Here is a 23,527-nt window from a genome sequence, read left to right on the forward strand (position 1 = left end):
TGTGTGTGTGTGTGTGTGTGTGTGTGTGTGTGTGTGTGTGTGTGTGTTTTGGCAAAGATACTATAGTGGCTTAACATTTCTTTCTCTAGCTCATTTTACGGATGAGGAAACTGAGGCAAATGGGTTTAAGTGACTAGCCCAGGGTCACACATCTAGTAAATATCTAAGGCTGATTTTGAACTCAGGTAGATGAATCTTCTTGACTCCAGACAGGGCACTCTTTCCACTGCATCACCTAGCTGCCCTGTGGTTACCCAAAAAGAAAGTGGCAAATCCTTAATTTGAATACAGATATATTTTAACTCCAAATTTAGCACTTTAAAGACTGAATGTAAGCTCCCTGAAGGCAGACATTGTTTTACTTTTTGTATTTATATTCCCAGGACCTGAAATTTAGATGCTCAATAAATGCTTGTTGGTTGATTTATTGGTTGGTTGATGACCCCTGGAAATCCATTCTAAGACCTTGGATTCTAAGATTCCTCCAGGTACATGCTCTGTCTGGCTACTGGGTTTAGTTTTACACTCTGGTCTTATCCGATCAAGGCGATGGATCCATGTATATAACATGGAAGAGGAGAGATAGGGGTGCTTCTTAGAGTTGCTTCTGTCCATGTCTGCTGTGTGACATTAATTACCAGAGACACATCTGAATACTCCATGTGCCCAGAGGCCTGTGAAGGCATGAATATATAAAGTCTCCAGTGATGAGCTGTCAGAATCACAAATCCGTTGGCGTCCGCAGGAAACAGATGGGTCCTCCACCACTTGTGATCATTTCTGCAGCAAGGGGGTCAAATGTAGTTTCTGCTCCTTTCTTACCGAAGACAGTTTATCCATATCCCTGGAGGAGGATGGAGAGAACAAACTGCTTACAATATTTTCTCTTCTTTTCTCTTTCCCTTCTGGGTTTTGGGAATTATATGACATTTTTTTATTGCCAGAGGTTGGAAGAAGGTAAATAATATGAAGTCTTAAGAATTTTTTTTCCTTTAATGAAAACAAAGAGGCCAGTAGAAGAGCCACATAGCTATGGTTCTGATGTTCTGTAGGAGCTTATTTTGGTCCAACAAGGAGAGGTCAACCCAAGTATTTTACCACAGAGAATCTAAAAATTGTGAGGAATCATGCTTTTGAGATTCTCTTCAGGTGACTTGTCCTGTAGATAAAGGCATGAATTTGTTTATCAAATATTTATGAGTTGCTTACGCTATGATCTCTGCTAAGCACTATGGGTTATACACAGGTGAAAAAGACATTATAGTCCTTTCCCTCAGGAATTTACAGTTTGGTGGGTGGATGAGGTCATGCTATACAAAAAGTTAAATAGTGACACAAGTGTTAACAATACAAATTTGCTGATGCAAGAAATGCCACAGAGTGGCATAGTATAAGTGTGTTGGTGGTAACAGTAAGTGCTATGAATCAGAGACAAAGATAGAGACACACAGAAACATGCACATTCGGAAAGGGGGAGAGAGAGAGATAGGGAGAGAGACAGAGATAGAGAAAGAGAGAGAGAAAGAGAGACTGATTTTCCTTTTATTGGGAAGACTTTCTAGGACAGAGATTCTTTATCCTTCTACAGAAAAACAACAATGCTTACTGGCAACTTCTATACTGAATATCAGACTTGAAGGTCTCTTTTCTTCCAAGTCCTCTACCGACTAGAATTTAAATCTATTTTAGACTTATATACTAGCAGAGATGGAAAGACCCCCTAGAGACATGTAGTCTAACCTCTTCATTTTGTAAATGGGAAAACTGAGGGCCAGAGAGGGGAAGTGATTTTCTTAAGATCAAATAGCCAATAATTGGGAGAGCTGGAACTAGTACTTCAATCTCCTAGAATTCTTAGTATAGGGCTTTTCCCACTATCCCAGGCTGCTCCCTCATCTCACCAACATTCCTTTTCCCTCTCTTACTTTCCTTCTCTTCTCTCAGGGACCTCTTTTTCCTTTGAGCATCTGTCCTATAGTTCTCATCTTTTAAAACAGTCTTTGCTTAATTATTAGCTTCATAGCTACTAGTTGATAACTGGGTTTAGGATGCCTCCCTTTCCTAGAGGCATCTGCATTTTAAAAGGACTCTGGAAGTAGAAAAGCCTTTAGGAGGTCAAAAGAAGAAAGTTATCATAGTGGGATCACAGGATGTGCACTTATATTTTTTGGTAAGGGATGGAGCTCTTACTTAGCAACCCATCAAATCTTACCAAATTTCTGACTTTCCATTTTTGTCATAGGGCTTCCTAGATAGTTGACCAGCCATTCTCTCTGGTGCAATGAACCTTAATACCTAGAAATCTGCATAGGCTTTATAATGACCCACATTCTTTACAAAATGAACTTGCATAACTCTTTTTGGTCCCTCTCTGTTAACAGTAGGTGGCTCTCCAGCAAAGTCTAGATTGAAGCCATTAAACTTAGTTCTGTTATGACTGAAGATAGATTTAATTCCAGAGGTGAGAGTAGAGTGCACTAATTAGCTAAGCCGTCGTGCCCATGAAGAATCATGTTGGTTGAAGGGTATGTTAACTGCTTAATTTTTAGATGTGGTTTAAAATAAACATCTTTTTGAATTTTGAAGGCTTAATGAGTCATAAGATCATTCTAAATTACATGTCACTGCAATATTCAATCTCTATACATATCTATATCTCCTAAATCTTGCTGGGATTCCATTAACTCTTAGCTGCAAAGAGTTGGCTGGGATTGTGGGAAGGCAGTATGGTACAATGGAAAGAAAGCAGGATTTGGAGTCAGGAGGCCTAGGTTCAAATTCTGCTTTTGCTACTTGTTGCCTACGTTATGTTGGGCAAGTCACATTTCTTTTCCCTAAGCCCCAATTTCCTTTTCTGTAAAATTAGGAAATTGGATGAAGTAATCATGAAAATATTTCTCAGGTTTAAACCTCATCTAGTGATCTGATAGGCTTTAGACAATATAGAACATTGGAGGAATGGAATATGGACTGGAAAGGCTTGTCTAGTCTTTAATCTTCCTGTATAACAAAGAATTTACATTAAATAATCTTTAGAGAGCATTTTAGTTATGAATTTCTTAAAATGCATGTGTGCATGAGTGTATAATAACTAAAAACAGAACCCAAACTTTAGTTCGTATTTCCAGCAATGACACAAAATGACATGAGTCAACTCAAGGATTATGCTTCTGTTTTTGTGTCTGTTTTAAAGATTTATTATAATTGTTCTTTTAAAATAAGGCTTTGAACCTTAATTAGAGCTATGTAGGAATCAAAGCATTTGCTGAATCTGGCTCCCTGGTATGAAATGTGAGGCTCGTGGAATTACAAACACAGGTCCATTTACAAAAAACCAAATCAAGGCAAATGTTCTCTTCTGTATTTCACCCATCATGTGTGCATGTATATTTAACTTTCAATTAACCATGCAAAAACAAATAAGGCAGCAGATAATGCAAAGGTAATTTGGATTTAGCTTTGGAATGGATATTTATGTTACCCATTCCCCTAGCAAATCTGTCTTCTTCCTTTTGTTCAGAAGTCATGTTACAGGTTTATACTCTTTGAGCACACACTGATGAGGCTGTGTCAAGGAAGAAGTGGTAATCCTTTGATCCCTGTCAGAAACCAACCAGTCACTAATGTGGTGCAGTGGAAAATCAACAGCCATTTATTAAGCATCTATTGTATAATAGGCAGTGTGCTAAGCACTGAGGAAGCAGGGGAAAAATAAGAACAATCCTTGCCTTCAAGGAACATACATTCTTTGTTTCTTCTTTTGCATTTAAATAAGAATGATTTTAATTTCTTTTTCATATATTTAAACATTTGTAGTTTTTAAAATTTTGAGTCTCAAATTCTCTCCCTCCCTCTATCCCTCCTTTCCTTAATCCCTCTCCTCTTTCCCCATTCCTTGAGACAATAAACAACTTGATAGAGATATTATATATTCAATCATGTAAAAACATTTTTCCACATTAGTCATTTCATGAAAGAAATCTCAAACAAAAAAAGAAGAAAGTGAAATATAGTATGTTTTGGTCTGCCATCAGAATCCATTGCATCTTTCTCTTAGAATTGGATGGCATTTTTCATCATGAGTCATTTATAAATGTTCATCAAAAAACATTGCTGCTATTGTATACAGTGTTCTTGTTCTACTCACTTCACTTGGTATCAGTTCATGTAAGTCTTTCCAGGCTTTTCTGAAATCATCCCCCTTGTTATGTTTTATAGCACAGATTCTCTCACAATCATATGCCACAACTTGTTCAGACATTCCTTAATTGATGGACAGCCTCTCAATTTCTAATTCTTTGCCACCATAAAAAGACCTGCAATAAATATTTTTGTACAAATAGGGTCTCCGCTTTTTTTTAAATCTCTTTGGGATATAGACCTAAGTAGTAGCATTGCTGGAACAAAGGATATACACAATTTTAGAGCCCTTTGGACATAACTCCAAATTACTTTTCAGAATGATTGGATCAGATTACAGCTCCAACAACAATGCATTAGTGTCCTAATTTTTCCACATTCCCTTCCCACCACCTACATTTATCATTTAAGGAGCATTCATTCTAATGGGGAGACAACATGTAAGTATATAGATATATTCAAGTTACATGCAGAATAGATGCAAAATAATTTTAGAGCAGGAGTTCTTAATCTGAAATCTATAAGTCCTCAGATTTCAGGGGGTTGTAAGTTAAATTTTTTTGGTAACTACTTCAATATTATTCATTTCCTTTGTAATCTTATGTATTTTATTAATTTAAAATTCTGAGAAGAAATCCATAGGCTTTAACAGACTGCCTAAGGGATCCATGATACAAAAAGATGTAAAGTATCCCTGCTTCAGAGCTACTAGTTGCTGTGGGGGGTGGAGAGGGACCCAAAAAGCCTCTGATAGAAGGTGACATATTTGAGCTAAATCTTGAAGACAGCCAAGGATTTGGGAGAGCATCCCAGGAATGGGCCACAGACAGTGCAAAGGCAAGGAAAGAGAAGAGTGTCATGTATGAGGAATAGTCCAAGAAACAAGGTTAAAAGAATAAAGTGGGGGCAGCTGGGTGGTTCAGTGGTTAAAGCACCAGGCCTGTAGATAGGAGGCCCTGGGTTAAAATGTGGCCTCAGACAATTCCTAGCTGTGTGACCCTGGGCAAGTCACTTACCTCCAATTGCCTAGCCCTTACCACTCTTCTGCCTTGGAACTGATATTTAGTATTGAATCTAAGACAGAAGAAAGAGACAGAGATAGAGACAGAGAGACAGAGAGAGAGGTTTAGTGGAAAGAATGCTGGATATAGTTAGAGGATATGGTTACTTAGTTCCCTGGGCCTCAGTTTCCTCATCTGTGAAATGAAGCCACTGGAATGGATGATCTCTGAGGCCCTTCCTAGCTTTATATGTCCAATTAATCAATGAAAGACGTTAGTCATTTGATGTCCCATAGCTGAATCCTATATGTAATGTTTACTGTACAAGGGGCAGAAAAACAGGGCAAAAAGATTTCAATTGTTTGCAAAATTAATGTTTTTGGGAAAATAACCCAGGTGTCCAGTTAGAGCCTCCAGGTTTGGGAATTTTGAGATCCAAACACTTGACTCTTCAGGAAGAATGTTTCCATATAGTCCTTGACCATGTAGCTTTAACCCAGGCGCCAGCTGCCATCTTTGTGTGTTCTGATCTGTTGCTAATGCTGATTGCCTTTTTATTCATTCAGACACCATGTGCTTAATTCTTCTTAAAAGAGGTAATCCTTGAATATTCATAAGAAATATGCCTTTTATGAATATCACTGTTGCTTTGTCTGTCACTACTGTTCTCTGCAATAATTAGTATTAACTATTGCTTATGTAAATTGGCATTAGGTTCTGCAGCCTTAATGAAATTCGACTCCCCCTTCCCCTCATTGAACTGCAGTGGCTCATAGAGCATTGGATCATCGAATTTAAAGGTGAAAGACACCTTAGAAATCATCTGATCCAATCCTTTCATTTTATAGAGGAGAAAGCTAACACCAAGGGACTTGCCCAAGGTCACACAAATAGTAAATATCTAAGATGCTTTTCAGGTTCTTGGATCTCAAGTCTCTTTTCTCTCTCCCATACTGCCTAGTTATGCCCACTGTAATGGTGACAAATCCTCGAAATTCTTAAAAGCTTGGATAGAGGATATGGGATCCTGATTTTTCATAAAGCTATAACATAAGGGAGCAAGACATTTTGTAGGCATTTGTGGTGTGGGCGTTGGGGTAGTATGTGCCATTTTCTAGTTTTGTTTCAGTGCGTATTTGTATGTGTATGAAAGGTGTTATTGGTACCTCTGAGACTTCATCTTATGATAGAGGGATAGAGTATGTGTGTTTTTATAGTTAGTCATGCTTGCTTCAGTACTTCAAGGATCTGTGATTTCATTCTCGTGGGAATTCTTTACTGATACAGATCACCACCCTTCTACCCCTTAGGAGACTTATCTTCATGAGTCGTAGCTAAAAAATGTATTGCCTGGTGTCCAACCTTCTGTTTTCCAGATTTAACAAGATTTAATTGTTTAAATTGTTTACTTTAATTGTTCTCTGATGACAGACACCCAGTCCGTTGCTAGATCTACACGTGAAGATTTCAGGTTGGTAGAATCTACCAGAGCTTGTGTTCTACTGGAAACCCTGGGTCACCTCCACAAACACAAAAAAGTATCAGGCATAATACAACTGTGAGATGAATATGATGTCCCAAAGTCACTTCATCAGGAAATATATCATAGAGGTGAAAGACTTCAAGGCAAGTTTGGTTAAAGAGAAGGATGTGGTTTCATTATACATGAGGTGGAAATATTCCTATGTACTTGTGGCGATATAAAAAAAATCTCTGGGATACAAAATAATTTATCAAAGAGTTTTTATAAAGTCAACTCGAATGCCTAGGACTGGGCAAATGGCATTCTAGAACTCATTTTACCCAAAGAGGACAGCGCATGGGACTTTAAATCTGGATTGATGTGGAATGTATATGAAAAATTTTGCAAGCATGCATTCTGTAGTACACATTTCTGAAGGCAGTGGCTTTCCAAAATGAGAAAGCACCAGATAGAAACAGAGATATCACTTGTGGGCAAGAGACTGGCCTGAAAAGCCTCTGTCATCAATTTTATTCATCTAATTATTTATTCTCGTGGGAGCCTTGAATGACTGAAATTGTAGCTGGCAGCAACTCTGTCATGATCTAATTGCTATTGCTCAGTCATGTCTGATTCTTTGTGATCGCATTTGGAGTTTTTTGGGGCAAAGATACTGGAATGGTTTGTCATTTCCTTCTCCATTTCATTTTACAGATGAGGAAACCACGGCAAACAGATGAAGTGACTTGTCTAGGGTTACAGAGCTTATAAGTGTCTGAGGCTGGATTTGAACTCAGGAAGATAAGTCTTCTTGACTCCAAACCTGGCACTCTATTTATTGGTACCTCCTAGCTGCCCTCATAACCTGGTTAGCTTTTCTTAAATCTCTCAGACACATTAGCCAATATGCCTCTGACATTCTAATTCCAATCTTCTTCCAGACTGGCGATTTATCTGGTTTACTTTTCACTTTGCAGAACTCACAGAGTCTGGGGAAGTGTTAGAATGGGACTATACCTTGTAGAGCCTCTTTCTGCCCTTTCTCCTCACATAATTCTTAACCCTCACCTCCATCTCCCCAAACAAAGCCTCAGGGATGGTTCCACTTCAGTATGACATTGAAGAGGAAACCCACAGTAAAGGGGCTAATGAAGGATGCCTCTAGCCAGCATCTACAGGTATTTATCGCTTCCATCTTCTCAGTTCCCACTCCAGTCCCCAAAGTATCTTAGCACGTCCCCATTAGTCAATGGAGGTCAGAAGAGGGAGTAGCTCACAAGCCTGGGCCCTGGGTTGAGAACAGCTGGCATTTAGGTAGCATCTAGGTAGGCTTGCAAAGCACTTCACAAATATTATCTCATTTGATCCTTAAAATAACCCTAGGGGGGTAGATGCTTTTATTACTCTCATATTTCAGATGAGGAAATTGAGCTAGATAGCACCATTTTTTTTTGCCTGAGGCTGAAAGGAAATTAAGTGTCTGAGGCTAGATTTGAATTCATGTCTTCCTGACTCCATGTCTGGTGTTCTACCCACTGTGAATAACTGACTACCTTTATTCCTCAAAAGGTGGTTAGTTTTCTGTTTGGGTTTCTTAGAAGGGAAATCTAGATGTGGATTGAATGGCAGACTTTCCCAAGGTCATACAGCTAGGAAGTGTTTGAGGCTAGATTTGAACCAGGACTTCTTGACTCCATGTTGGACAGCTCTAATTATTAGGAGGCATTTCCTTATACTGATCCCAAATTTGCTTGATCAATTTCCACCTCTTGGGCTTAGTTCTGCTCTTTGAGGCTAAGCATAACAATTTAATCCCTCTTAACTATAACATTTCTTCAAGGCCTTGAAGGCAGCAATGAGGCTCACCTGAATCTTAAAATCATAAAACAGAATTGAAAGGGCTCTTAAAAATCATCTAATTTAACCTCATTTCACAGCCTGAGAATTTGAAGCCTAGAGGAGAAGTGATTTGTCAAGGGTCACATTCAGGTTACATCTATATACATAATATATTTAAAAATAGAAAAAAGATAAGGGAAGAGAATAATCTCCTTCTTACTTTCCTTATGTGCAATATAGGTGTGTGTGTGGGAGTTTGGAATAGATGATAGATCCATTGTTATTGTTCAGTGGTGTTCTATTCTTTGTGACCCCATTTGGGGTTTCCTTGGCAAAAATACTGGGGTGGTTTGTAATTTCCTTCTCCAGCTCATTTTACAGATGAGGAAACTGAGGTAGAGTTAAGTGTCCAGGGTCACATAGCTAATAAGTATCTGACACCAGATTTGAACTCCCAAAGATGAGTCTTCCTGACCCCAGGCCCAGAGCTCTATCCTCTGGGTCAGTTAGCTACCCAGATTCAGAGGAACTAAATTCAAAACCCAACGCTGCAACTTTCTACCTATATGATTTTTCATGGCCTCAGCTTCCCTATCTATAAAAATAAGAGAGTTTGGACTAAAAGATCTTTAAGATTCCTGCCTACCCAAATCTGTTGGACTCTAAGATTCCTTCCAAATCTAACATGAATAACTGACTACCTTTATTCCTCAAAAGGTGGTTAGTTTTCCATTTGGGCTTCTTAGGAGAGAAATCTAGATGTGGACTGAATGGCAGACTTTCCCAAGGTCATGCAGCTAGGAAGTGTCTGAGACTAGATTTGAACTAGGACTTCTTGACTCCAGGCAATAACTTATAGAAGAAGCCTCCCAAATCCCTTAACTGTTAGTGCCTTCCCTCTCAGACTACCTTGTTTTACTGTGTACTTATATTTATTCTGTGGAATATTTACGTATATAAATCTTATCTCCCCTATTGGAATGGAAGCTCTTTGAGAGTACAGAATTTCATTTTTATCCTTGGTGCTTAGCCCAGTACCTGGCTCATGTAAGCTACTAGGTGGCATGGTGAGTAGAGCTTGGGACCTGGTACCAGGAAGATCTGAGCTCAAATCTTGCCTCATATACTTAGTAGCTGTATGATCTCATGCAAGTCACTTAACCCCTGCCTCAGTTTCCTCATTTGTAAAACAAGGATACTAATAGCACCCACCTCCCAGGATGGTGGTGAGGATCAAATGAGATAATGATTATAAAGTGCTTATTGTTGTTGGTGGTGGTGGTCCTTTGCTTTCTAAGAGGACCAGTGACATAAAGATGATGTTTTTACTTGCTGGTAAATTGGATTTAAGTGAGGCAGAATTATATAAAGATAGCAGCCTCACTCTCTCTTCCAGCGTCACTGAAGTTCGGTGGTAAGACAAAAGCCAGGATGACCATTGATGGCCCGGGATGCAGTGGATGACCTTGGCATCTTCCATGTCTGACCAAGCTCTAAGCATTTCCTACCATCTTCTTCAGCCTCCTTCGTGGCTGTTGGAACAAGTTGTTCTCATCGCTGGAGAAGATGCCTGGAATAGACACCCTTTCGTTCACCGGTGAGTCTGAGGCTTAGTGGTTACCCTCAGCCTGGCTTAGACCATCTGCCAGGATGGTTTTACTGAGGTGTGGCTGCTGGTCGTATAGCAGCTTCTCGGAGCCACAGGGGAGGGTTGGGTGACAATGGGTGGACGTCAAAGGTGTAACACAGTGCCTGGCATAGAGCAGGCCCTAGAGAAGCTTTAGCTATGTATTATTATTATTATTATTAAATGCTTCCTATTTCATTAACTGAAGTAGGGTAGCCAGGAGAGGAGAATGAGAACTGTGGAGGAGGGAGAATCAAGAAGGAGTGGTGGGTGGTAAAAACATCAATTGTAGCAGAAAGAACCCAGAATCCAGAGGACCTGGGCTTACATTCTGGTATTGCTGCTTCGTAACTTTGGGCAAATCTGTTTCTCTGGGTCTTGGTTTCTTGTACTTGACAAGGAGTAAGTTGATCCAGGTAATCTCTAGTTTTATCCAGCTTCAAAACCTGTGATCCAATGAGTGTGCAAGAGAGGCAATGGAGAATAATGGATAGAGGGGGTGTCATTGGAACCAGGAAGACTTGAGTTCAGATTCTGCTTCTATAACCTCTATCCCCACCTCTAACCTTTCAATGTGACTCAGTCCATTCTCGTGCAGTGGAGACCTTGTGCAGAGTAGGGAGCAGCTCAAATTAAGAACTTATTAGCAGTGTGACACAACCTCTGAATCTCCGTTTCCTCATATCTAAAATGGGGATAATAATAGTCCCAGCACACACCTCACAGAGTTGTTGTGTGTTTCAGGCAAGAAGATGAATATAAAACATTTTACGAAATTTAAAGCCCTGTATAAATGTCAGTTATTATTATGATCTGGACAAAGGCCAATAGAGGTTAGAACCAAGAATAGAATGCTGAATGGCTAAGAGGAGGGGGATAAAGGATAGCTGGCCTGGGAAGGGTTTTTTTTCATGCTGGTCTCTACCTGCCACAGTATTGTTGGGATGAATTAAAAGGACAGTGTTTCTGATCCTGCAAGGGACTGCTTAGGTTTCCTGAGAATTTGGATAGGATACTTTATGAGGAAGCTGGGTTGTACAGTGGAGAGAGTGCCAGACCTGAAGCCAGGAAGACTCATCTTTGTGAGCTCAAATCTGGTCTAGGATACTAATTAGCTGTGTGACCCTGGGCAAGTCTCTTATCCCTGTCTGCCTATTTCTAATCTATACAATGAGCCAGAGAAGGAAATGGCAAACCATTCCAGTATCATAGCCAAGAAGACCCCAGATGGGGTCATGAAGAATAGGACATGGCTGAAAAATGACTGAACAAGAGGATACTTTATGAAGAATGGTTTGGAGCACCTTGTTTCAACTTGTTTTCTATAAGGGAACATAGGAGGCAGTGTGATACAGTGGATAGAAGGCTGTTGTTGGCGTAAGGAAAAATTCAAGTTCATATCCTGTCTTTGGCTATGTGATCTTGGGCAAGTCAGAGTCTCTCAGTGTTCTTTAAGACTATATGTTAGCCAGCTGTGTGACTCTGGGCAAGTCACTTGACCCCCATTGCCTACCCTTACCACTCTTCCACCTGTAAGTCAATACACAGAAGTTAAGGGTTAAAAAAAAAAAAGACTATATGTTAGAAGTGAACCCATGCTAGATTGGCAGAGGGTTTTTCCCTACATCACTGAAATCTAAGGTTGCAATTTTGAAAGGGTTCAGCATAGACAGTGCATAAAATACCTCCCAATATCCTAATAAACCTTATTCAGAATCTGCTCCTTAGATTTTGGAGTATACGTGTGCATGCATGTGTGTTTAAATGTGAGCGTGTCAGAGCCAGCTGATGTGTTGTGCTGAAGTCATCAGTCATTCTTCCTTATCTTTTTCATCTACAAAGGCAAGCAAAGTGTGTGCTGGCCTTGGCTCTGGGTTGTGCCGCAGTCAAATGCTAAAGAGTGCGTGCCCACAGACGCGCCCCTCTAGCAGCCAGCGTGCCCCAGAGCTCCCAACATCAAAGGGCCCCGAAGCTCCTCTAAAAAATACCATCAAAATCTGGCTGGTGGAGGGGGCCACGGCTGGTAGAACTTTAGAGCAATAAACATTTAGACATCTGTGGCTGATTTAAGACCATTCTAATCTAGCAGCTGTCCAGGCACAGCTGGCTACCCCAGGTTGAACACAAGCCATCTCCAAAAGAACGTACTTAATAAGATTTATGCAAGAACCATCATTAAGGTCTTCTACCCCAAATATGCTCTTTGAGGTGGCAAACACTAATGGAACTTTTGTCATAGGATGGGGGAAGGCACTGATTTTCTTTACACTCTTACGGAGTAGAGGGGAAGGGGAAGATCCTTTGTTTTAAGTCCTAGTTTCTTTTTTGATTTTCTTTTTCTTTAAACCATTGCCTTCTGTCCCAGTACCAATTCTAAGAGAGAGTAGTAAGTGCTAAGCCACATGTGACTTGTCCAGAGTCACACATAGTTAGAAAGTTTCTGAGGCCAGATTTGAACCCAGATCCTCCTGACTGCAGGTCTGGTATTCTATCCACTGTACTTCCTAGCTATCCCTAAGTCTTAGTTTCTAATTTTAATTTTGAAAGCATTTTTTTTCAGACTCTATATGACTGTGTATGGGTGCGTGTGTATGTTTGTGTTTATGTATGTACACATGTGACTGGTCCTGCCACCTAGGTAAAATGTGGTTTGTCTTTATACATTAATTTGCAAATTCAGGAAACATTTTTGGGAATATAGAAAGATGAATATGATATGCTTCTGGCATCCCTAGAGTTTATAACCTAGTAAGTGATGAGACTTGTATTCCAATGTTCAGTGATGTGTAATCTTATCGAGATGGGTGCTCTCACCAATGATGCAGACTTTAGTCAATCTGGCTGTGTCCATCTTTGACTACTCTTATCCATTGTTTTCTTTCAGTTACTTTTCAGTTGTATCCAATTCTTTGTAACCCCATTTAAGGGTTTCTGGGCAAAGGAACTGGAGTGGTTTGACAAAATCTTTCTCAGGCTCATTTTATCAATGAGGAAACTGGGACAAAAAAGGTTAAGCAACTTGCCTAGGGTCACACAACTAGTAAGTGCCCGAGAGCAGATTTGAACTCATGTCTTCCTGATGCCAGAGCCAGCATTCTATCCACTGTGCCACCTAACTGCCCCTTTGGTTTGGTTTAAAGCCTTCTAACTTCAGGAGGTTCTTGCTAAAATGAAAACATAATCCTGAGAGAGGGAAGGCTATTATCAGTCATTGGCATCTGAACAGAGAAGAATTTATCAGATTAGTTTGTTAGTATCTTGAAGGAATATTAAGTTGCAAAAGGATGTGTTGGTGGTGATGTAGTAAGGAAGTGAGAAGTGGTGGTGGAAAGGAAATGTCAAGTAAGGTCCAAATTTAAATTTTCTCTCTGTCTCACTCTCTGTCTCTCTGTTTCTGTTTCTATTTCTGTCTCTGTCTTTGTTTCTTTCTCCCTTTCTCTCTCCTCATTTTATTTAAAAAAAATTTTATTTTACTAATATCACTTACTTTTCATATCATCTTCATTTCTGAATATGTCCCCTATGTATTGATCCACATAATTACCTCTCTGATCTAAAATACAAAGCAAAATCTGATCTGTGACACTGGAGAGATATAAAGCAAGCTCTGTGGGAGTTCATTGAAGGAAGGGAACATGACTAGTGAGGAAATCTGGGAAAACTTCTGGAAGAGGTGGTATTTTGAGAGGCAAGTTGGAGGATAGAAAGGATTTCAAGTGGCAATCCTATGGTGGGGCAAAGAAAAAATTTTTATGGACACTGTAGATATATTTGGTGGGTGGCTGGACAGTGGTTGTATTTAGACAGTAAAGACCCTTGCCTGAAATCACAGCAGGGGAGTAATGTCTTGCTTGGCCAACAGTTCTTCTTATAAGATCTGTGTTTTTTTTTTGAGGCCCCCATCACAGGGCAAAACATCAGCCTGAGAGAGTTTAGTAGCAGTCCAATGGGGCTGCTACCCTCTCGAATTGAGAGAAGTCTGTCTTATGATGCTGGGGACCTGGGGGAAACTTCAACAAGACTTTGGTAATTTGTATCTAACTCTTCACTGAGGCATTTCAAATGCCACTAACTTATCAGCCCTGATCTAATTGCTTAAACTTCCCCTTTATGCAATTTGTAGCGGCAAACCCTGGATTCTTGGCTCATCTAGCTAATGTCTCTTTTTTCCATTCAATGTCTGCAATCCCAAAAGCAAAGTGTCAGAGGAGGGGAGCCAGAGGAGGCATTGTCAGCTCTGTTGCAAATCAAAATAATTTGACACTTTCATTTTCATGATTTCATGTGAATCAAGATGTTCCCCAAAAGGAAATGAACCAGACCCATAAAAGGGAGGAAAAGAGGGGCTTTTGCTTCGGATGGTCCACATATGGTATAAATTATTAAGGAATTAGCATTTTTCCATAATACCAAAGGCATGAGCAGTCAATAGAAAATAATGAATCCCAGGCAATCAATAGACAGTAAATCCAGGCTCAGGAATTGGTGCTCTGCTTAGAAAGAGGGCAGGAGAGAAACTTTTGAGTTGAGGAAACAGCCTGTGGGGAAGACTTCACTCTAATAAACCAGGGCATCTGGGAAAAGATCCTAGAAATTATGGAAATAAAGGGAAAAGGGAGGACACATTAGAGATACTTGGTGCCCCAAATGCGACCTGAGGCAGATGCTATAAATATTATGAATGACAGGCACTGGGCAATTGCTTTTTGGAGGTGGCTTGTGGATTTTAGCTGAAGGCAGCTTTTGGTTGTGTGAGATGATTATTGTTTAGACTTTTGGAGTCACTTTCAGAGGATTGCTGGTTATACACTTCAAACCTGCAGAGTGGGAAGAGAACCTCAGGGATCAGTGGGTTGAACTGTGAGTAGGAGAGGGAAGATCTAACCTTGATTATTCTGCTTTTGCTCTATCCTTTTCCCTGACACCAGTGCCTCCTTTCTCACTTAGTTCTGTCTGTCTAAACCCTGCCCTATGCAGTAGGCTCAACCCAAGTCCCTCCTTTAGGAAGTTTTCTTTGAGATCGTGGAGCACTTGCTTCTATTATTTTTTGGAGAGCTAATCATATTCATCCTTGGAATATCTCTTGTGCTATTGTTTTGAATGGTTTGTGAATTTTAAAAATAACTAGTTATGGGGAAGCTGGGTAGCTCAGTGAATTGAGTGCCAGGCCCAGAAATAAGAGTTCCTGGGTTCAAATCTGGTCTCAGATACTTCCTAGCTGTGTGACCTTGGGCAAGTCACTTAACCCCCATTGCCTAGGCTAGTGGTAACGTTCTTCTGCCTTTGAACCAATGCTTAGTATTGATTCTAAGGTGGAAGGTAAGGGTTATAAAAAGACAAACAAACAAATAGTTAGAGGCATCAGAGGGGTGTGGATAACCTTCTATCTGGGAAGATCTGAGTTCTAGTCTGGCTTCTGTTACATGCTGATAGTAAGTCGCTTAAACACTCAGTGCCTCCAGGTAATTCTCTAAAACAGGTAATAAAAGAATTGTTGATTTTCATGGACCCTGGGAGCTTCTTGCAGTTATGATTTCATGCAATTGTAGACCTGGCTATACTGATCTACAACAGGGTTTTTCTCCCCTATAGGATAAGTTATGAACTCCTTCTGGGCAGGGACTATGCCTTAGCTAGTGCTGCAAGGTTTGCAAAGCACCTTACAAATATTATTTCATCTTATTCTCACAACAACTCTGAGAGGTGTTGTAGGCAAATGTAAGGTAGGGAATATAGATAAGGTAGATAAGAGTATGTGCTATTATTACTTCCATTTTACACATAAGGAAACTGAGTCACTGAGAAGAAAGTGAGGAAACATCACCCAATATCAAAGGTGAAATATGAGCCCAGGTCCTCAACCCAAAGGCAGCACTCTGTTGACTATAACATGATGCCTTTCAAGGTTTTTAGCACCTAGAATCACTCAATCTTGAGAAGGATCATAGTATCATAGGGTTAGAGCTGGAAAGCATCTTTGAGATCACCAATTTGATTTGATTCGATTCATTGTGTTTGTGTTATAGTCGCTAGGGTGTCTATATTTTTTTGACCCTTGTAATTTTCCCATTGTGGAATTTGGAATATGGGACAATGGAATGAGCAGTGGATTTAGTGTCAGAGGACCCAGGTTCAAATACTGACTCTACCATTTACTACAATACATGCCACTTGGTCAAGATAAGTTAACCTTTTTGGGCTTAGATTTCTTGATGTAAAAATAAAGGACTGGAGGACCCCTAAGGTTCCTTCCAACCCTAAATCTATATTTATGTAAGATAAAGAGGAAGATTTTAAGGTTTGTGGATTTGGTTGGCATAGGGACTCTTCAGTAATCAGATTGCTTTATTGCCAAGGTGGAGAACAAGCCACTACATCCTATTTTGCCCCAGTTTCCTCATCTGTAAAATGAGCTGGAGAAGGAAATGGCAAGCCATTTCAGTGTCTTTGCCAAGAAAATCTCAAAGAGTCAGATGTGACTGAAAATGACTGAACAACAATAACCTCTCTGCCACTCTGTGATGATCTTTGTTTCTGTCACCCACTGATGTACAGGCCATCTCTGATTTTCCTAACTTGGTCAGACCTATTAAAACTTGTGCTTTGCTGTTCTCAGACTCTGAGAACTTAGGTTCACATCTTGGCTACAATGAGGCACTGGAATAGTTGGAATAATACACTTAAAGAGGAAGATGTTGAATAAAATAAATTAAGATAAATTTAATAACCCTGTTGATAAATTTATAATAAGCCATTATCAATAAATTAAATTTAATAAGATGAACAATACACTGAATTAATAATTCAACAACAATAATAAATGATAACTATTGTTATTGTCAAATGAGAACTTAAGTGTACAGACTTGCCTTCTTGTTGGATTCTTTTAATAATTCTGTAAGAGGTAGATAGGATGTCTTACAGAGACCGAGGTTGTTATGTTGATAATAACAGACATTTTGGGGAAGCTGATGATGTAGGCTTGGTACAAATTCCCTAGCTCCAGGATCTAGCTTTAAAATTCCTCTAGCAATTTGAAGTCATGGCTATCCCTGATGGTATATAAGCCAAGGCATCACCCACTGTTATAGTTAGCCAAAAGTAAGTGTCATAGATCTCTATCACCCTTTTGAAAAATTAGGGAACTGTGACAAGCCAAAATGTGGCACAAGTCTGCCAAATCCCATACAGCAAGACCCCAGAGCACCCCAAAGTAACAACTGCCCTATTGATCATACTGGCTATATATATATATATATATCTCCCTTCCCCACTAAGTTCTAGAGTAAAACTCCTAGGCTGGTTGGCCAAAACTGTTATGTTGATAATAACAGATATTTTGGGGAAGCTGATGATTATGCCAGGGCCAGTAACCTTCAAGTCACTTCTTCTCACAGACACTGACTGACAGGTTTCGGTGAGAAAGGAGGGGGTTAGACACTCCTGGCTCTCAAACCCCTCCCCCCAAGCAGTTGAGGTTTCAGTTGGAAAAATGGAGACTGACTGAGGTACTTCTGGTAAGTTTCTGTTGAAGCTGAACTTCAATGATGTTCCCTTTCTTTAACTTATATTCCTCATAGGTCTGATAGAGGAATAAGTAGAAGCTAGTTATCTAAATGTTGAGGACTGAGATGGATCTGATCTTCTTAAACAGACAGCTGACAGGATTCAAGTTAGATGACCAGACTTGAGCAGTGAGTATCCCCAAATAATTCCCAGGCACAGATATTGAAGGTAAAGCTTATATTAAGAAGGAAGGGAAAAGCTAGAGGGGGTAATAGTTTTTAAATAAGGAAAAGATGACCCTGATCTGTTAGGTTGAAGCTGCCCTTCCCCCCCACAGGAGGGGGGTGAAGGGCCCTTGGCTAAATTGGCTCTCTTGCTAATAGTTAATATTTCTAATCACTAAACCACTAAATAATTGTTATATTGATATTGATAAGGATTAACCCTACAAAGCCGGCTAACCCCTGAGTAGAAACCATGATGGCTTATGCCACAATGGCCACTCAGGTGAACCCCTCAAGTCAGGAGCAGTAAGCAGTGATCCGCTCACCTCAACCCCCAGAAAGCAACTGTCCTAACTCCCTCTCAACTGCCCCCTCACCCAAAGTTCTCCAGGGAGGGTCCCCTGGAATTCTGGGTGAGGCTGACCCTGTATTTTGCAGGGATTCCATGCTGCCATCTCTACATAACAAGGTCCAGATAGGGTGAGTCATATGTGGGAGAAAGCAGATCAAGAGTAGATCACCTTTACACCAATGACTTATCTAAGGCCCTATAATAAACAGGGCCAAGGCTGGAATGTTTCTAAATTTCAGACCTGGGTATTTTTTTTATCATATCATGCTTTGTCCATGCATGACTTTGGTTTAAGAATTTCTCTCCTAGAAATGCAAACTAAAACAGTTCTAAGATATAATCTCACACTAATCAGATTGGCTAACATGACAGAAAAGAAAATGACAAATGCTAGAGGGGATATGGGAAAAGTTGGGAGGCTAATGCATTGTTGGTGGAGTTGTGATCTGACCCAACCATTCTGAAGAGCAATTTGGAACTACAACCAAAAGGCTATAAAACTGTGCATACCCTTTGACTCAGCAATTCCACTACCAGATCTAAATCCCAAAAACAATATATTGTACATATTGTTATATGTACAACAATATTTATAGCAGCTTTTTTTTGCATGTGTGTGGTAACAAACAATTGAAACTCAAGGGGATACCCATCAAATGGGGAATGGCTGAACAAGTTGTGGTATATGATTGTGATGGATTTGTATTATTGAGCTGTAAGAAATGACAAGCAGGATGGCTTCAGGAAAACCTGGGAAGACATAAGAACTGATACAAAGTGAAGGGAGCATAATTAGGCAAACATTCATAGTAACAGCAATATCATATGGTGATCAACTGTGAATGACTTAACTACTCTGATCAAGACGATGACCCAAGACCACTCCAAAGGACTCATATTGAAAAATACTATCCACCTCCAGAGAGAGACCTAATGAACTCAGACTGCAGATTTAAGTATAGTTATTTTTAGTTTCTTTCTTTTTATTATTTTGTTTGTATTTTCTTTTGTCACATAGATAATATGGAAACATGTTTTGCACAATTTCCCTTATATGGTCAATTTCTAATTGCTTGCCTTCTCAAGGACAGGGGAATAATGGAAGGGAGAGAATTTGGGAATCAAAATTTTAAAAAAATTATTAAAACATTTTACATGTAATTGAAAAAAATTTAACAAAATAAGTAAAAAGAATTAAAAAAGAATGTCTACTTTTCCCATTCTCAATGGAAAAAATAGAAATCACAAGTTATTAGAATTTTTAGGAATCAGAAACAGAGTTATCAAAATCCTGGAACTTCTGCTCTAAGAAATAATTTCTGTCACCACCAGTCACACAGTCCAAACCTTAGGAAGCAGCAAAGGTGATTGAGATGTGCTAAGTGGCTCTTCATGAAACTGGCAGAGTCACCATAGAAAATCAGGCTCCCCCCAGCTCCTGCCATTCCTATGCCACTTTGCAGACATGATGAACCAGAGTCAAGTTTTTTCCTTTGTCTCTTCTTGGCATGGAGCAGGAGACATTGTCCTTCACAATACTGGGGTTCTCTGCTTGGCTAGAGAAGAATTCTCAATAGCTGAGGATTTTCTGTAAATTTCTTCCCTCTTTTGGTCAGAATTTCCAGGCTTCACATGCCACTGGGACAGCTCATCTTTAGGTCATTTATGTTTTGTTGGCAGAATAGATTTGCCTTAATAAGAGAACTGGGATCAGGGTTCTGGGAAATCAATTGACTTCTCTTGAGTTCCCATCAGTTTCCTTCTAGGTTAAGGGAGGGTAATGCTGGCAATATCTGATGGGTATGGAGACTAGTAGTCATTGGTTTTGGGGAACAATAGAACATGCTGTCCAGAACATTCTAAGTTGATGCCAGCAAGAGGCACTATATCTTCCCCAGTAAAAGGATTGAGTTTGCACTAAGTTATCTCTACTTGTTGTAATAGTTAAAAAGGGCATTGCCAAATTGTAATAATTACATTAAATTAAAATTAAATTATGAGTCTGTTAGTAGCTTTATTACAGCAAAGTAGAGATAGTAAAGAAAGGGAAATGGAGGAAGGAGGTAGAGAGTTGCCTAGCCTACCACCATAAGTGCTGATCTGATGAAATCCAGCTCTCCCCCTGCCCCCTCCAACAGGGGTCTAATCTCCAGCCAGAAAAGTGGGAGAGTTCCTTAACCAAGAGTGTCCAGAGTAAGAGTCTCTTTTGCAAGAGTCTTTAGTCAGCGCCCAAATCTGAATCCAAGTCCCTCCAAAATCCGAATGGGAATCTGAATGTCCTTTCAACAAGAGCTGCCAGTGCCAAAATCTGAATCCCAGAGAGAGAATGAGAATCAGAATGTCCCACTTTGTGCTGGGTCTCACCTTATAAACATTTTTCTTTACCCACTAGTTCTCCCATGTCACATCTCAGGAACCAATCATAGTTCCTTAATTTGTCTGGCACTGCCCAGGGGTGCAGTGCTTGTGGGATTAATTTCCCATCTCCTTGGGTTCAACTTCCTTTCTCTGAGGGTGTGTCTGTACTTGTAATCAATGCTAAAGGATCTTCAAGTTTCTGACTGATCACATTAAAGGCTGCTGATTGATTACATCAAAGAAAACAAAGGGAGAGCAATTCCCTTTTCATATCATGATACCAAGATCATAGAATCTGAGAGTTGGAAGGGATTGTAGAAGTCATATATCTAGTCCAACCCAAACATGAAAGAGATTCCCACTATAACTTATTTGACATGCGGATATCCAATCGTTGCTTGAAAACATCTAAGGAGAGGAAACCCATCATATCTCTAGGAAGTTGGGCAGCTAAGTTGCTAAATAGCATACCGAGTCTTGAGTCAGGAAGAACTATCTTCCTGAGTTCAAATCTGGCTTCAGACACTTACTATCTGTTTGACCCAGGCCAAGTCACTTCACCTTATTTGCCTCAGTTTCTTCATCTGTAAAATATCTTGGAGAAGGAGTTGGCAAACTACTCTAGTATCTTTACCAAGAAACCCTCAAATGGGATCATGAAAGGTAGGACAGATCTGAAATGACTGGATAAAAACAACAAAATTATTAGATAGTTCCTCCTGACATCAAGCCTAAATTGACCTCTTAGCAACTTACACTGTTCCTGGTTCTGCCTTTTGGGCCCAAACAGGACAAATCTAATACATTCTCCACATGACAGCCTTTAAAAAATGTGGAGACATTTGATCACATCTCCCAAATCTTCTTTTCCTTATGCTCATTTCTTTCTATTAATTTTCAAGACTCATTTACACAGGCTCCCTTGTGACTGATAGTATATACTTAGGGGATGGCTGGTGAGGTTTAGGGATGTAGACAGGAATATCAAGATGGATTTTTTCTATGTAAATCTACTAGTCTAGGGATAGAACTGTAACCTTGATCTCATCATAGAAGCACAGGATATAGAGGCTCAGGGATATTTCTCAGAGCAGGAAACTGAGGATGAGAGATATTAAGTGACATGGCCAAAATCACAGAGGCAGTAAGTGGTATAACCAGGATTCAAATCTAGCTCCATTCCTCCTTTCTTCCACATTCCCTGTTGGGTTTTTGACTTTGTATCAGGGGAGAGCTAAAGCCAGTTTGAACTGACTCAAGAGAGATTATTAAAATTTCAGTGTGAGCATTTATACTTCATAAATTGGCAAATGCAAGGCTTGACTTATTTCTTTAATTGCCTAACCTTAAGAAAGTGATGGAGTAAATATTAATAATTCAGATTAAACTTTAAAGTATATTCTGTGTATATTTTTCCCCTGGAGAGCTGGTTGTTAAACATTTATTAGCACATTGAAGCCTTGTGCCTTTTTTTTTTTGAGGTTTTCCCTGATGACAGGATTTAATCAGGAAGACCTGAATTTGAATAACACCTTAGATATTTATTAGTTGTGTGACAATAGGCAAGTTCCTTGATTTCTTTGAACCTCAGTTTCCTCAGCTGTAAAATGAAAATAATAATAATAATAGCACCTACCTTGTAAGTAGGGTTGTTTTGAGTTTCAAATAATATGGCTCTCTATAAATATTTTATTGTTGTCTGACTCTTCATGACTCCATTTGGGGTTTTCTTGGTAAAGGTACCGGAGTGAGTTTTCCTGCTCATGGGGATTCTGTTGTTAACAGTAGAAAGTCTGTAGTTTGGAAGCATTTTTGGTGGTCCTTTGATTGGCCCTTAGCTGTTGCCATACCACAGAACAAATACATAAGAGTTACACCAAAAGTGGTATGGCTACTGCTTAGATTACCATGAGAAAAAGAGAAAGAGGGAAAGCTGTGAGGCTCACGAACTTTCAAAGAAAGCAAAGAAAATAATTGGTTTAATGACCAAACTCTACCATAAACAGCTAAGAAGATTCCAATGAAAAAGACTATCAGGTTGCAGAAAAAGAGAAATATCAAGTGAAAGTGATGAGAAAACTCCCTGAGGAAAAGTGTTTGCATATTTGCTGGACAGAGAGGGACCATCCTGAACCAAAGTCCTTTCTAATATGATTAAACAAAAATGAAACAAGAAAGCTTGTAAATGGGAAGTGCCTTACCAAAAGTTTGTGCACAGAGAGAAACAGAAATGTTAAAGGTTATTCATATAGAAAAGAGAAAGATGGCAGCTTGGAAGAGAATGGTTTCGAAAGTAGGCTTTGTTGGGGATGGCTTTACTTGAAAACCACCAAAATATGAAAGATTTATTAGGCCAATGAGTTTGCATTTAAAGAAGGCTCATGTAACTCACCCTAAACTTAAAAGCCATTTTTTTCTTACTCATATTTGGTATGAAGAAGAATTCTTCATCTCCACTATATACAATTTTGGGTCTCATTACTAAAGGTTCTGTCATTGAAGTGAATGTGAGTGAGCTGGGCCTTATGACAGAAGGAGGAAAGTTATCTGGGGAAATATTTGTAGGATACCAACAATCCAGAAGGTGATGGATGCATAAAGGCTGTCTTGCTTGTTTGATAGACTGATCAAATAGAGTTCTATGTTCTTCATAATTATTAGAGACTACAATATATCAAGGAAACATCAATATGTTAATATGGTGGTCACAGAACATAATATTCTGTCAAACTTGATTATGAATGAGATCTGCTGTTCTTTTTAAAATAAGTTCTGTTTATTACATTGCATATTGGCTATTAAGAAGACCCAGTTCTACCAAAAAAAAGATACTGGAATGGTTTCCCATTTCCTTCTCTAGATCATTTAATAGATGAGGAAACTGAGGAAGAATAAAGTGACTTGCCCAGAGTCTTGCAGTTGGTAAGTGGTCTGAGTCCAGATTTGAACTTAGGAAGATGAGGCTTTCTGACTCTAGGCCCAGGATTCTATCTACTGTACCACCTAGCTGCCCTATAA

General features: G+C 39.5%; 1 pseudogene; it reads left to right on the forward strand.

The window, feature by feature from the left end:
* The window catches only part of LOC123233670, a 76,425-nt pseudogene extending 53,297 nt beyond the window's left edge, over positions 1-23,128 (forward strand).
* Positions 23,129-23,527: the final 399 nt, after the last annotated feature.

The sequence above is a fragment of the Gracilinanus agilis genome, chromosome 2, assembly GCF_016433145.1.
Source record: "Gracilinanus agilis isolate LMUSP501 chromosome 2, AgileGrace, whole genome shotgun sequence".
NCBI lineage: Eukaryota > Metazoa > Chordata > Mammalia > Didelphimorphia > Didelphidae > Gracilinanus > Gracilinanus agilis.